The following is a 17,412-nucleotide window of genomic DNA, read 5'->3' on the forward strand; positions in this document are numbered from 1 at the left end:
AAAAAAAAAAAAAAAAAAACCAATGAGTGGGTTTAGATAATATATTATATTAACTTTGAAAATGAGACAGAGACTTATAAATGTAGAAAATCTTGCCCAAGGCAATAGGGCAAGAGTGTTTTAGTGAAAAGAACTTTTGATTGGAACCTGAAAGACTTGAATTTTAGTTGAAGCTCCATAGCCTACTTTTATCACTTTTTTAACCCAGAAGCACTAATATCCAAAAGAACCGGGCATGACGGACTCATCGATGCTTTGATCTTGTAGTGGCCTCACATTATACACCTCACCAACTTATGGAAGTTTATGTGTTTTCACAGATGATTAGGAGAGAAAGAGGGTGAGAAAAATGTGGATTACTTGACTTAGTACTTTTATGTGTTAGAAGCAAAAGAAAACCAGTTTTCTCTATGCTGGAAACATCAATAGGTTGAAATTGAAGAAAAGTCAGATTTCCACTAACAAAATACATAAAAACAAGCCCTTTCCCTTCTTCATCTTCTCTCTAACAACAAACCATTTTGGCTTATAAGTTGCAATATTTTATGATATTGAAAGTGTTATTTTATACATATAATCCTATCCAGTGATTGTCTTCAGGTTGAAATACGTCAATTAAGATTAAAGACCAAGGTTTTTTTCTCCAAGGATATAGTCTTATGCCACATTTCATAACTAAATATTCTGTCAGAAAATTACAAAGAACTGTGTTCAAAAGTGACAGAATCTAGTAAAACTAGTCTGCAATTGCTAACAATACTGGTCTTAATGCTGTGAAAGTATAAAGAAAGAAATGAATGGAACACCATGAAAATGTTGGCCTCTTTCAGTTGCCAAGAAATGATGTAGTTTTTATGTCTTAAAAACAAATAGTTTGCTCCTTTCTTGGTGCAAATAGTCATTTAATAAGAGAGTTATCTCTGCAAGTCCAAAATAGATTGAGTTAGTTCCCATTACTCAAGTTGAATACAGCAAACCATTCATCCTGTTTGTCTTTTGATTTTCTCGCCATCTCTCTGCATTTACATCTGCATTGTAACTTAATTAGGGGTGACCTTCCACAGTCAATCTTACATATAGGCTGTTTTAAGCATTTCTTAATAACAATTCTCCAGAATATCTTAATTTCCTAGCCAAAGAAAAATAAAGTAACATAAAATAGCTCAGGCTTCATGCCAGCATCAAATATGGGTGTAAATTAAACTGCTTAGTTGGCAGCCAATTCAGAATTTTTTTCTTGATCAGGATGAGATAATTAGCACATCTGCAAATCATGTAATTTTTATTATCTGTGAAGACTTTGCCACAATGAATACATCATTACCTGCACAAATAGGAAGCCAGAATGCTGCAATTCATTTTCTGAGCTGCTGTGAGTGAGGAAGAAAAGCCAGCCGACCTTATCTGTTTCTTTATTATTAGCATTACTGAAACAATTTAAAAGCAGAACCAAACGAAGATAAAAATGTAGACTAGTAACAAGTTGGGAAGAGTTTATTATAAAAGGGACTTGTAATTACTTAAAGAATATACTGAATAGAAAGGCCTGTGGTTTAAAAGTGCACAACATTGAGTAATAGGAAGTTCAGACCTGCCCATACTCCAGGAGAGAATGAGAGAAGAAATATAAAGTGAGGAACTAGGCTTCCTTAGAAAAATTGAGCTGCAGAAAAGGAATATATTTACACCTTGACAATGAAATATGCAAAATATTTCCTTCAGTTGCTGATAAAGGTCACAAGGCAGCCTCCATAGTAGAGTGGAGCCAGGAGCTTAGGGATATACTCTTTGACCTTGCCACATTATTTATCTTTTTATGAATATTGGTGTTATGATAAATAAAACTGTGATAAGGATGATGGCATTCTCCAATTTGCCAGTGGGCTATTTTCCAAGATTGTTTGGATAACAAAAGCCTAATTAAAGGGAATTGTGCAGTTGTGTTCTGATGTTGGGTGTCCAGAACACAGAAGCAGCCCCATGCTACATACCCAGTGGCACCCATGGCTAGAGCGGGGAGATCCTCAAGTGTGCCCAGGTGAGTGGAGATGGAGGGGCCTGGAACTTAGGGACTGAGGGTTATGGCAGGTAGGATTTTCCTCTAAGAAAAACCTCAAGGCTCTCTCTTGGTCCTGGGTCAGCCCCCGGTTGTATTCCCACCCTCCATTTTCCTCGAAAGGGCCATGGGGCTGGTCCGCCTGCTCCTCTTTTCACGGCTGCCACTTGAAGCTCCCCGCCGTGATTCTCTACACCTTGGCCCGCTGGAGAAAATGATTTGGTGGGTCACCTGCCTTTCCTTTGCTGAAGAAGCTTAAAGCTCTTTTGCAATTTTATATACATTTTTACCCGTAGCAACATTTATTCTTTGAACAGCTGCTTTTGAGGACATACTGTGTTCCAGGCATGTAATTAGACAGTAGTGACATAAAGATGAGTGAGTTCAGTGGCAAAGGTGTTCTTCTCTCCAGAAGGAAGACAGTGTCAGACAACAAACAGACAACTAAAATAACACACGACATTTTATCCTACCCGTTAGAATAACTACTACCAAAAACAAAACCAAAACCCCGGAACTAATGGGTGCGGGAGAGAAGTGGAAAAACTGAAATCCTTGTATGCTGCTGGTGGGAATTGAAAATGGCTCAACGGCTATGGAAACATGATGATGATTCCTTGAAAAATTAAAACTGCAATTACCATATGATGCAGAAATTTCACTTCTGGATATACACCCCAAAGAAATGAAAGCAGGGTGTGGAAGAGATATTTGCACATTCATGTTCAGAGCAGAATTATTCACAATAGCCACAAGGTGGAAACAGTTCACGTGGCCATCAATGAATGACTGGATAAAGAAAACGTGGTATACTCATGCACTGGAATATTATTCAGCCTTAAGAAGGAAGAAAATCCTAATACATACCATAGCATGGGTGAACTTTGAGGACATTATGCTAAGCGAAATAAGCCAGTCACAGAAGATAAATAGGTTATGATTCTACCTATATGAGGTACTTAGAGTAGTCAGCTTCATAGAGACAGAAAGTCTTCACTGACTTTCTGTCGCTCCCAGGGCCTAGAGGAGGAAGATGGGAGAGTTGTTTAAAGAGTATAGCATTTCAGTTTCCCAAGATGAAAACTTCTGGAGATTGATTTTACAACAGTGTGAATGTACTCACTGGTAAATAACTGTACTCACCAGTACTTAACTGTACACTCGATAAGGAACGTGCGAGTATCATAAAAGTATCTATTTCTAGAGGACTAAGAGGATGTTTCTAGAGGACTAAGAGGATGTAGACAGAAAACACCAACAACTGGAAGGGCCGGAAAAGCGTACCTAGAAGAGTTTAACGGTGCACAGGAGCTTCCCAGAACACAGGCAAAGAGGAACAAGCAGGCGTGGACAACATGTCACGGTGTGCCAGGGCAGACCCTGCTTCCTGCATGGCTGGAATGGAAACAGAGCGGAGAGAAAACGATGTGGAAGAAAGCACAGGGCGTGAGATTTCTGGAGTGTGTATCTGCAGGAGACATTAATTTGGCACTGAAATCGGAAGTGAATGTCAGTCTACCCAAACCTCTCATTAGCTCTAATCAACACAGCCCACCTACACCGGTGAGGGTCAGCCGCAGCCCACCTACACAGGTGAGGGTCAGCAGTGGAGACACAGGTTGACTGGGAACAGTCGCTGCGTAGATGGGATCCGCAGAGGGAGGGTTGAGGGGAGAAGAGTAGAAAAACAACATGGAAAACACAGTGGAAAGAGCCTTGGGCTTCCTCATTCAATCCAAATTTGCATGGGGGCCCAGGCACAGTGGCTCATGCCTGTAATCCCAGCATGCTGGGAGGCTGAGGAAGGTGGGTCACCTAAGGTCAGGAGATTGAGACCAGCCTGGCCAACATGGGGAAATCCTGTCTCTACCAAAAATACAAAAATTAGCCGGGCGTGGTGGCAAGTGCCTATAGTCCCAGATACTTAGGAGGCTGAGGCGGGAGAATCAAACCCAGGAGGCAGACGTTGCAGTGAGCTGAGATTGCGCCACTTCCCTCCAGCCTGGGCGAGACAGCAAGACTGCATCTCAAAATATATATATATCTATCTCATTTTGGACCCAGCAAGGAGGCAGGAGCTACCTGTACAACACACAAGATTAATAAGAAGATATTTGTAATGTAGAGGTTTTGAAAGAGGTACTTTCGTGAATGCAAAGCATTGTTCCCATAGAAAAGACACTACACCAAAGGTAACTATTTTTTGAGACACAGAAACATTAACCAGAAATGTAGCGAGAGAGTTTTAGCAACACTGAACTTGAGGCTGGCACCTGATTTGTTTTTGACAGAGTTCTCCCTGCTTTTTTGGGCCGGTGACTGCTTTTTCCTACCACTGCCGATGAGTTCATTTTCCTCACTGCCTGCAATGACAGATTCACACTCTTCTCCTGGCTTGTGTGTGGCACGTACACAACGCCTCGCTGTCATCAAGCCAAAGTCTGCTTTTTCACGATGGATCAGCCAAACATCACTTCTTAGACACATGACTTCAAGGGAATCCCAGTACTCAGTTTACCTTAAATTTTAATATAAACATTCCATTTTACTCATTATAGAAACAAAGACACAATACTTTTTAAGTAAATTAGGACACGCAAACATGCAATTGAAAACAACCACAACAAAAACCCTTTAGTATAAGCAAGCTTCATTTAAATGTTCTTAGATTTCTCATTGGTACCACAGTGGGTATCAGTTGAGAGCCTCTCATGGTCTTTCTAGTTCTAAAGCTACATGAGTATATTTCTCATGTTAAATTATTTGGAAGCCAATGTCTTTGGCTTCCAAACACTGGGATTTCTGTTTTTCAAATGACGTTCTAAGGTGTGAGTTGATTGGCAGCTTGAGTAACGTGAAAGATATTAGAGTATTTGGAACCCATCCTGCAGCGACTCTGGTTTCTGTTCTCACTTTCCTACAAGTGTACCTCAAGCCACAGCCTTGAAGGAAGCCATGGGTCGTGTTTTGAGTATGTTTGATCCCCTCCACCTGCCTCCCATCCCCTGTGAACTTCTTCCCAGAATGCTTCACCACTGAGACAAAACATCTTCCCAGAATGCTCCACCACTGAGGCAAACCGGAAGCAGTGCAGTGACTTCAGATTCTGAAAACCACTGCCCTGCCTGGCAGTGAGAAGGCAGCACATTCTGCAAACTCAAGGGGTCTGTAGTTTCAAAGAAGTGAGGGCTTCTTTTTTTTTTTTTTCATTTTTATTTTTTTTTAATTTATTTTTTTTATTATACTTTAAGTTCTAGGGCACATGTGCACAATGTGCAGGTTTGTTACCTATGTATACATGTGCCATGTTGGTGTGCCACACCCATTAACTCGTCGTTTACATTAGGTATATCTCCTCATGCTGTACCTCCCGCCTCCCCTCACCCCAGGACAGGCCCCAGTGTGTGATGATCCCCTTCTCTGTCCAAGTGTTCTCGTTGTTCAATTCCCACCTATGAGTGACAAACCTGACAAAAACAAGAAATGGGGAAAGGATTCCCTATTTAATAAACGGTGCTGGTAAAACTGGCTAGCCATATGTAGAAAGCTGAAACTGGATCCCTTCCTTACAGCTTATAGAAAATTAATTCAAGATGGATGAGAGACTTAAATGTTAGACCTAAAACCATAAAAACCCTAGAAGAAAACCTAGGCGATATCATTCAGGACATAGGCATGGGCAAGGGCTTCATGACTAAAACACCAAAAGCAACGGCAACAAAATCGAAAATAGACAAACGGGATCTAATTAAACTGAAGAGCTTCTGCACAGCAAAGGAAACTACCATCAGAGTGAACAGGCAACCTACAGAATGGGAGAAAAATTTTGCAATCTACTCATCTGACAAAGGGTTAATATCCAGAACCTACAAAGCAAAGACAGCTTCTGTTTTAGAGTGGATGAGATCACCTGCGCCCATGGTGAGAAAAGGAAATGTGGATGATTCATTCAGTTTTTCAAGGACAGAGTCCAGCCTGAGGAAGATAATTGAAAGTCTTCTGGTGACAAACGATCTTATTTCCAAGTCTGATTTAGTGAATGGCAAATAACCACAAGTGTGATCCGGGTTTTGCCAGCGCAGATCTTCTCCCCCAGTGGTAGGAAGGTGGCTGAGCCGTGGGAGGCTGAACAGCTGCATCTTCCCCAAATTATCCACATTCGCTTCCACGGTGCTGCCACTTGCTAACAAGGAACCATTTCCAAAGCAGCAAACACAACTCTCACGTTTTGCCAGTACTTTACTAGTAGTAGTTCTAGTACAGATGCTCCTCCCTGACATAATGGTAGGGTTACATCCTGACATTAGTAGTAGTTCTAGTACAGATGCTCCTCCCTGACATAATGATAGGGTTACATCCTGACATCATACGTGGAAAATATACTTAATATACCTCGGGCTACATCAAACTAAAACTGTTCTTCACAGCAAAGGAAGCAATCAACAAAGCCATAGAAGATATTTGTAAACTGCATATCTGATAACATATTAATATCCTAAATTTAAAAAATAACTCTTACAACCCAATAGCAGAAAAACAAATAACATGATTAAAATTGGGCAAAAAATGGGTTCTCCAGAGACATAAAAACAGTCAACAGGTATATGAAAAGGGGGTCAATATCATTAATCATCAGGAAAATGAAAATTAAAACCACAATGAGATACCACCTCACACCTGTAAGCATGGTTGTTATCAAAAAGGCAAGAGCGAATGAGTGCTGGCAAGAGTGTGGAGAAAAGGAAGCCTGGCAGAGTTTTGGTGGGAATGTAGATTGGTGTAGCTCTTACGGAAAGCACGGTGGAGGTTACCATACCATCCAGCAATCCCTCTTCTGAGTCTCCAGGCAAAGGAGATGAGCTCACCCTCCTGTAAAGATACCTGCACTTCCATCTTCATTGCAGCATCATTTGCCACAGTCAAGACACAGAAACAACCTAAGTGTGTGTTGATGGACCAATGGGTAAAGAAAATGTGGCCCGTGTGTACAATGGAATAACATTTGGCCTGAAAAAAGGAGATTATGCCATTTCCCACAGCATGGATGGAACTGGATCCATGCTGCTAAAGGAAATAAGCCAGACACAGAAGGAAAATACTGTGTGGTCTCAGTTATATGTGAAATCCATGAAACAATGAATCAGAAAGGTCAAATATGCAGAGAGAGAGACAATAAAACCATGGTTACCAGCATAAGAAGTTGAAGAGAAAGGAAATGGGGAGATGTAGGTCTAAGGACACAAAGTGGCAGATACGGAAGATGAACTGATGTGTCGAATGAACGAGGGTAGAGTTCCAGTGGACAATGTGAGGATTGCAGTTAATACAATTGCATAGGATTTGGGATTTTTGTCAAGTAGATTTTAGCTGCTTTTGTTACACACACAAAAGTAACTGTGAGATGGTAGATATGTTAATTTCCTTCACCAAAGTAACCATTTTACTACTATATGTATCACATAATATCATGTCTGAGACTTCAAATATACTCAATAAAATTTTCTAAAAACAAGACAAAATATAAACAAGGTAAAAGAAACGTGGCTAGTGATTGGTATACACAACTTCTTGCAAAAAATCTTGGAAGATAAATAGCAACAAATGTTCTGAATGTTACAAAACATTGCTTTAATTTACAGCACCACAAATGCCCTAAATTAAGAAAATGTCTTTACCTTTTATTCTTCTTGCGTTAGAAGATGTTATAGATGGTAGCAATAATAAGACTATCTTGCTTTTCTAAAGCTCTTTAGAGTTTTTAAGGCACTTTCAAAAATTGTGATTTCATCTTCACAATAAGCCTTTAAGGTAGGTCTTGTAGACAGTACGTAGTAATGACAGTGCAGACTTATCTAAGAACTTGGAAATACAGAAAGTGCAATTGCTGTGAGAGAGTAAAACCAAATCGCTAAGTTATAAAAAGACACAATGTCTCCTAGGCCCAAAGTATCAGTTTCCTAACTATAGATTAACCATTGATAATAACATATGTGTTAGCAAACAAAGAAAACCCAGAATTTCAACTGACAGTAGCCTAAACAATAAAGCCGTGTAATGGTCTCTCAGAGCAAGCTGTTCAGACTGTCCAGGGCTAAGGGTGACTCAGCAATGCCACCAAAACCCAGGTTCCTTCTCAGTTTCTACTCCATCATCTTAAGTGTGTTGGCTTGATTTCTTGCACCCAAAAATGGTGGCACTGCTGCAAGCCCAGTCTCATGTCTCCAGTAAAGGCAGGAAGAAGGGAGAAGGAACGGCCCCAGCTGTCCCTTTTATCAGGAATGCAGAGGTTTCCCTTGAAGGGTCCAGCAATCTTCCATTGGTCTATTATTGACCAGAACTACCAAAAAGCCATCCCCAGCTTCAAGAGGCACGAGAAAGCAAGCATTAGCTCTCTACTGGGAGGAGACAAGGAACAATGGGGTTGGCATTGGGCATTGCCTCAGCCAGCCGAGAGTGTCTGTGGCAGCTCGTAAGGAGAAGGCGGACAAGCAGAGCACACAGCTCTGAGAAGGCCACACCCCATGGTGTGTGCTCTGCTGGGGGCAGTGAGGGGCTGGAGGATGGGGCATTCTGCTCAGGGTGGGAATCTGGCTGGGGGATCTGGTGAACCGTCCCCAGGAATACCCACCTCTCTTTGCTCTCATTCCACAAACACCAAAAAGCCTTTTTGGTTCAAGTTCAAGCTTCTCAGGAAACTTGAGACAATGAAGTAGACGTCTATGTAAGAACAAGCTAAAATTTTGAAAATAAATCAATCAACAGCTTAGCTTATCCATCCTGTGAATTTAGTTTTGGGAAGCCCAGTTTTTTACTCTGGTTTTTTTAAATCATGTATTTCTCTGCTGCTGTTGTCTGATTTCTGGGCTTGCAAAACTGAGGACCAAATCATGAACCATGTTATATTTGCCAAGAAAATGAGCTTGCTGAACTTACGTGGGTTAGGACACACAGGACTCCATTCCACATTTGAATTCTATCAAGCATCTCTTTCACTAGCTGGCCTGTCTCTTCCAAATTTTAACATAAATAATTTTTCCCATTTTGCCAATGAGAAAATGGGTTCAAAAAAGTTTAATTCTCGTTTCACATATTCAGTGAGGTATACAGGACATGAACACAGGTCCTCCACGTCTCCAGGAAAATACCCACCTTAAAATTTCAAGAGAACTCTTTTGGGTCTCCATTTTCCCTCTTTAGCTCTGACAGGAGCTGAGGTATCTTTTAGTCTCCAAGTACAATGAGTGTGGAAGGACTAGAGTGTACAGCATTGGGAGAGGATCGGTGCAAATAACGACATTGCAATATTGAGAAAGATAACCTGTGCCACTTAAAAACCATCCCAGGGAGGCGATGGCAACCCCACAGCATGCAGGGAACAAGCAGAGAACCCACAGTCATTGTACTTGAACCAAAGAGGGGACCTCCAGGCTGGTTATCTTCAACTCCAGGCTGCTTAGCTTCTTAGCTTCACCTGCAGGCTGGTTAGCCTCACCTCCAGGCTGGTTAGCTTCACCTCCAGGCTGGTTAGCTTCACCTCCAGGCTGGTTAGCTTCACCTCCAGGCTGGTTAGCTTCACCTCCAGGCTGGTTAGCCTCACCTCCAGGCTGGTTAGCTTCACCTCCAGGCTGGTTAGCTTCAGCTGCAGGCTGCTTGTCTTCACCTCCAGGCTGCTTGTCTTCACCTCCAGGCTGGTTAGCCTCACCTCCAGGCTTCTTATCTTCACCTCCAGGCTGGTTAGCTTCTTGGTCACTTAGGGTTTTATGTATGGAGGCTTCTCTGGCATCAACATAATAATACTCTAAATGACCAGTAATACACATAAATATATGCAGTGTTACATTTTATATTTTGTTATATTCTATTTAGAATTAAAATTCCACAGTGTCCGTTTACTACATCAAGTGTTATCATGGAGGCTATTCAGGTGTCGATACACATTTCAGGATACTGAACTTCTAAGGTTACTAGAGCAGAAAGAGTATTTTCACAAATCAGAAAGGTGCTAAAGTTTTAGTTCTGAATATTTGTCTTAGCTATAATAATGCAATTTTTACTATCCAAAGGTATGCACCTATTGGAGCAGGTCTTAATTATTAGAGTCAGATTCAGCCCTGCAATCCCCATGCATGGAGATAATCACATTTCTACAAGTCATTCATTTACTTCACAGATATTTATTAAGCATCTACTGTGTGCCAGGCATGATTCTGGTCACTAAGAACCCCATGGTGAAGATGGGAGACCAGGCTACTGCTTTCATGGAGCTTTTGTGTGGTGGAGACGATAAACAAATCAGTAGATAAACGGGAAATTCAGCAGTCATATGTACTAAGGAAGATGACAACACATGCATGTGGGAGAGACTCTTCAGCAGTGGACCCCATGGAGAACTTTCAGAGGGAGCAACATGAAAGGTGAGACTGGCAAGAGTCAGTCACGCAAAAAACCTGTGGGAAGACACTCCTGGAAGCTGTGGTTACAACCTTGCAGCATGGAAATCTGTCCATCAGTGTTTGGAACAGGGTTTGCATCACAATATATATATATATTTTTAAAGAACAAGAAAACAAAATACCTGTTTATGTGCTGGGCTGGACTGTGTCGCTCTGTGATACCAGCAGGGCACAGGCCTCTGGGATAGGTCTTACGATTTTATGCAGGAGGAGTGTTGCATCTCAGAGAAATTATCCCTCACTTACACACAGCACTGGAGAGCTTATAAAGACCTTTTACATTCATAATTATGTTGTTTGGTGGACATCAATTTTAGCAATAGGCCTCAGATAATTGTATCACAAATGAAAGAAAGCCCAGTTCAAATAAATAGAAATTATGTAATTACACAAGAATCTGGGAGTTTCTAATTTCAGGCAGAGGTGAATTCAGAGGCTAATAGCTACATAGTCTCTCTGTCTCTCTATTTCTTTCCTTGGTTTTCTCTCCACTGCTTTACTCTCAATGATGCTCTCCCTGTGTGGAAACAAGCATGATCTTCAGTACTCCAGGCCGTGAACCCCCGCTCTGTGCACACCTCGCTTAGGGACGGGCAGAGGCACCCTCTCCTGAGGGCTGCAGCGCACCTGCACGGTGCGGCCTCGTGAATCGGGCCTGGGTCAGGTGTCCATCACCACTCTGGTGGCCAGGGGCCACGTGGAACTCCGGTTGGCCAGGACTGGAGCACGGACCACAGGGGCTGAAAGTGAGACGCTTGGTCCTCAGAAGGAAAGGAAGGGATGCTGGGCAGGCCATGGAATGACATCCACAGGAAACGACACTCACTTCCACATGTGCGGTTAAAAGGCTGGCTCCACGTTACACAGAAAACCTGGATCTGAAATCCTAAAACGCAGAGTTCTTCCTACTCCCGTGGAATAATTACTGCTTCTACATAAAACACAGTATGAAGCCCCAAGATGACTCAGTGAAAGAGAGTGGAGGAAGCGCCTGGCGAGTCGTGTTTGAAAGGAGGACCTGCTTCACCGAAGCTGTGTGACTGGCGGAGTCGGCAGCCCTGTCCTGCCCTCCAGGCTTGTGAGACACACCGGCCACTGGTTTCACTCAGCCTTTGCTTTGTCTGATAAGCATGGGTAGAGTTTTCCTGACCTGCGGAGGGTGGCATCGTGTTTGCGAGCGTGGGTAGAGCCGAGGGAGGAGGTGAAGGCCGGGACACCCTATGCCGAGTGGAAGGCTGGGGTGTGATGGGGTGAAAAGGGCTGGGTCCTTTCATTCCTCCTGACGAGCGCACACACTCCTGGCGTCGTCAGCTTTCCTTACTTTTACACAAGGACGAGTTCACCTGCCAGATCTAGGCCGGAATCTCCAGGGAACTTTAGGCCAATGGGCAGGAGGAAGCAGCACCGGATGTTTTGTGAAAGTGTCCAGCACAGCCGGGCGCGGAGGCTCCTGCCTGTAATCCCAGCACTTTGCGAGGCTGAGGCGGGCGGCTCGCCTGAGGTCGAGAGTTTTAAACCAGGCGGACCAACAAGGAGCAATCCCGCCTCTACTAAAAACACAAAAAATCAGCCGGGCGAGGTGGCGGCGCCTGTGGTCGCAGCTCCTCGGGAGACTGAGGCAGAAGAATGGCGGGAACCCGGGAGGCGGAGCTTGCAGTGAGCGGAGATGGCGCCGCTCACTCCAGCCTGGGGGACAGGGCGTGACTCTCTCTCAAAAAAAGAAAAAAGAAAAAGAAAAGAAAAAAAGAAAGTGGCGAGCACGAGGAAATGATTCCATGTGGACCAGACACAGCCGTCTACTGGCTGAAATATCAGGGGTGCCTACAGCAGATAAATACGGTAATTCATGTGCGCAAGAGAATCGGAGCCAATGTATGCTCATTCCGTAACTTTAACTTTTTTTCTAGTTATTAAATATGTTATATTTTAAGGACTACAGAAAACAAAAACAAAAAGTCAACTCCAAAGGATTTTGGAATTTGTTTCTACCATCCACTCGTCAGCGCGGACGTTTGCTTCCCTCTTTGTTAAGAGTGTTAATCTCAAGCGCAAGGGCTCGGCAGCCAACCCCAAAGTCCTCTCCACGTTCCTCCACGGAGGCTCCCAGGGCAGGTGGAGTGGACACAAGCGGCCAGCCCTCCTAAACCGCGGCTTCCGCGGAGGAGCTGCTGCTGCTCCTCACTCAGCACGAAGACGTTCCTGGGTTTGAGGGCGCCTCTTCTAGACCCAGGGGCACTGTGTGCTTTGAGCAAGGTAGATGGAAACATATCTTTTCTCCAGAAAACAAGATTAAGAACATATTTAGGCTGGCACAAGATACAGCTCACTGCCCAAAGCCTTGCTGGATCCTGAAAAATGTTTTACTCACTTGTACATGTATTCCAGGAGGCTTCTCCGCGCCTAAACTTTTCTATCTTCTGTCTCAAGCTTGGTGTGGCAAACGCTCCTCCCTCGTTTGCTGACCTTCAGAATCATTCTAAGGCAACGAGTGTGGATGTGAAAACCGGGTGCAAACCCAGGCCAGTGCCCTGGCAGCCCTCTGGCCCCTGAACCACCGGCTTCACTCCGAGGACCTACATATTGGCTTTTGGCCTTGCAGGGTCACCAGGCGAAGATCTTGCATCCTGAGTGGACAGAAATGCCCGGATCTAACATTTCCCACCTCATCTACAGAATGCTTGCTGTTCCTTGTCTGCTGGCTCACGGCTGCCTTCTGTTTTTCTGATCACTTACTGGACTGTGCCTTTTCTGCTCCAGATAGCTGGGTTCCGACTCCAACACTCACCCATCCCCTTCCCTGAACCCAGCTGTTAACCCAGATGCTGAACACAAGCGACTTTTCCAACTTCATTCAAAGAACTTCTCATGAGAAAACCGGGCTGTCAAGAGAGCCTTCCTTCACCTTATCACTCATCGTTCCCTACAATCACCGTATAGAAGTATAAGTTAACAGGAATTTGGAGAATCCAGAGCCCATTTTTATCATCTCAGTGTTTGTAATCCTTCTGGAACCCGGGCACCCATGGGCAAGCCTTCTGTGTGTCCCTCTATGCACATACGTGGGTGAACTGGAAAGCTCCAATACCTTGGAGAAGTCAGATCTTCAGAACCAAAGCTGATGGAGATGTTTCCTGGCATTAAGCTTCTTGAGAGTAAATCTTATTATCTCTTTCTTTTTTCTTGCCTTATTTCTTCCACTTTTCTATCCTTCCTTCCTTCCTTCCTTCCTTCCTTCCTTCCTTCCTCCCTTCCTTCCTTCTTCTTCCCCTTCCTTCCTTCCTTCTTTCCTTCCTTCTTTCTTCCCTTCCTTTCTTCTTTCCCTCCTTCCTTCCTTCTTTTTCTCTCGTTCCTCCCTAACTTCCTTCCTTCATTTCTTTTTCTTTATTTTTCGTTCTTAACTTCTTTCTGTCATCTATGTATCTATATGTGTATCTATCTCTATTTCATCTATCTATCTATCTATATCTATCTCATCTATCTATCAATATCTAAACTATCACTAGTGTCATATCTGAATTTGGGGGAGTTATGCTTTTAATATCTAATTGATAGTTCAGAGTTCCTTCTGGTGATGTGAGACAAAATAATGACATCTGACCTTTTTTTAGGGCAGTCTAGAGGACATTATTATGGTTTCTTAGCTTCTTAGGCTGAAATCTTTTTTTATTATGGATTTTTCATAATTAGTCATGGTTTTCTTTAAATTGTTACAGAATTCTACCTAAAAATCAAAGCTCTCAAACGCCTACTTAATTTAATATGCTTGAATAGAGCTTTTCAGATCATAATAGGTTCATAAGATTTACCATGTGATAAAAAATCAGGCTGGTCAATTTGGTTTGAAAGGAATAAAATGCATTGAGATGTGTAGTTGTTGAAATGTGTTCTTCTCAATGATGATTACATGTTAGGTTGGCTTTAATATTTATGTCATTACAATAATTTATATTGTCAAGGTGAAACATAAAAAGGCTCAGTGGGCATGGGCATTAAATATTACATATTTTACAGTTGCTCAAGGAAAGAAATTACATGATTGGCCCTGACTCACATGCATCAATAAGAACGTGCATTTTAAAGTGGACAAAGTTATAATTTCCGCTCCAGGTGGTAACGACGCTCCGCGATGCTGAGTGGCTCTGTTCCTAGGTTCTCATTACCAGACATTCTGAAACTGCTGAGATTTCCCAAAATCACAATTCAGACAAGAAGTTAAAAAACCAAACAAGGAAAAAACACATGGACATTTTATTCACAGAGAGCACGTGGAGAACCCATCCAGGCTTAGATGTGAATATTTAAAATCCTCGGGTTGAATTCACGCCAGTGTCTGGGTGCACTGGTGGCTTCCAGCATCCTGACTCACTGGAAGGAGCATGCACCTGACTTCTCGGCTTTCGATTTTCACCTCCTTATTCTCCACTCTCTAGTAGGATGTTGCTGCCAGAGCTGCATCCTACACACTGGAGCCGGGTTTCCACTGACGTTAGGAAAGGTCCTCTGGATTCTCACAGGATTAATGAAATCAGACTGGCATTTCTCATGCTGATGCTCTTTCCTCTAGGCATGTGGCATTTCTCACTCCCAGGGAAGAAGCCTTTGAGGAAAGGGGTTTGTGGTCAGCCAGGGCTGTCAGATAATCCGGCCTTCTAATCCCCACACTGCGCTGGATTCCACACAACCTGCAGGGTGGGTTAAGCTGACAGGTCCCTAATCAACTGAAACTTAACTTGGTCTATGGCTACAGAAATCATTTATCTTGTGCACATAATTGATACCTGTCAAGAGGTTGGAGCAAGATTTTCCCCTGAACATAAGGAATTATTTAGACATAAATCTGTATTTTAGTTTCTAGTACATTGTCCCATGGAAGAAAATATGGAAGCTAAGCCCTGTCCCAAGTAAATGAAAAACCAAATTATCTGCTTTATCATTATAATTATCATGAATAAAGCAATTTATTTTCTTTTAATTTGTGGGAGGTGTTTAATTTTATATATAGTAGTTTTAATCATTCATGTTAATAAAAATTTTGTTCCTTTATATTTCCATAAAATAGCTAGCATTTATTGAATACTTTCTATTTTGGGGATTTGTCTTAGAATACCTATATCTTTATCTAATCTATTTCTCTTCACACACATGTACATGCGTGTATATGTAAATACACATATCTTAACAGCATACATGGAGCATATATGTGTGTGTGTGTGTGTGTGTGTATATATCATCCCAAATCCCCTGATAGTTTATTATGTTCATTTTACACTTAAGGAAACTGAGCCACAGAGATGGTAGAAAATATTCCCCAATCATAACAGGTTGATTCCCCAGATCATAACAGGTTCATGAGATTTATCAAGTAATTAAAAAGGTCACCCACTCAGTAAGCGAAGGAGCTGGGACTTAAGCCCAGCTCGCCTATTGACAGTCTACAGGATCATAAAGAAAATAGCCATAGTTACTTAATAATAACAGAAAACATTTATGTAGAAATCAGCGTGTAACTGACACTCCCCAAAGCACGTGCCTTATATAAATTCATTTAATTCTCAAAGCAAACTTGGAAGATAGATATTATTTTTGTTATTCTCATTTTATTGATGAGGGAACAGAAAGAGTGAGGAGGTTTCCCAAGGTCACACAGTGGGTGAGGAGAGGATCCTAGGTTTGAACACTGCAGTCCTGCTTCAGAATCTGACACTGTACTGTCTTATTATAAATACTAAAACTGAGGTAGTATTAATATCTCATTTATTCAAATGATAACAATTAGCTGTATTGATCAACTACCATGGGCCAGGCTCTGAGTTAGGTTTTTAGCGAACTTTATCTGCCTTAACTATTTTAAAAATTCCCCAAAGTAGATATCTGGAGTGTTTTTTCTTTTTTGTACGAGGAGGAAGAGATTAGGGACAGTAAATAATGTTCCCAACGTCACAAAACTAATAGATGAAGAAATGGAATTCAATTCTGAGCTATCCGTTTCTAAGACTCACACTATTTTCTCCACATAACGTTGCCTTTTGAGCTTCTCCTCACATATCGTCTTTTTCAGTAATAGTGATCATGGATTTTTTACAAAGAATAATGCATTGGGAATATTAAAAACTCACGAAATGTTGATAGTTCGTTCATCCAAAAACCAGCAAAACTAAACTAACATTTCCTCAAAAGGGAGATGTATAAAGCAGTAAAATTTAACCCCAGTGAAAGATATCAATGAAAATAAAGTCAACTGAGAAACTAATCTATCAATGAATCGACAAGAAACTAAAAATTTAAAAATTACAATTGGCATAACCATGTTTGTTTATTAAGCAATTTTGAAAATAAGCACATATATATTATTTTGTGCTTCATAAATATTATATAAGTATACATACATTATGGATACTCATTCAAAATTCATCTTTAATAAGTGGCTTCTCTAATTGATTTTCACTCTAAATGATATTAACCAGAATCACACTTTTCCAGTTCGAAAGCTTACTTATAAACAACCAAACTATCTTCTTCTTTGTGGTGTAATGAACTTTTTTAACCTAATAACACCCCCAGGACACTTTTTTTACATCTGTTCTTAGTTGCTCACATGTGCACATACATCCGTGAGTACACAGGAGAAAGGTGGTAATGCCACCGATCTCAGGGGATAACACGATATTTACCAGTGGCTCCAATGGGCATGGAGAAAGGTGGTAATACCACTGATCTCAGCAGATAACACGATTTTTATCAGTGGCTTCAATGGGTGTGGAGAAAGGTGGTAATGCCACTGATCTCAGCAGATAACATGATATTTACCAGTGGCTTCAATGGGCATGGAGGAAGGTGGTAATGCTACTCATCTCAGGGGATAACATGACATTTACCAGTGGCTTCAATGGGCATGGATGAAGG

This window comes from Rhinopithecus bieti, unplaced genomic scaffold (genome assembly GCF_001698545.2).
Source record: "Rhinopithecus bieti isolate Rb0 unplaced genomic scaffold, ASM169854v2 scaffold_56174, whole genome shotgun sequence".
NCBI lineage: Eukaryota > Metazoa > Chordata > Mammalia > Primates > Cercopithecidae > Rhinopithecus > Rhinopithecus bieti.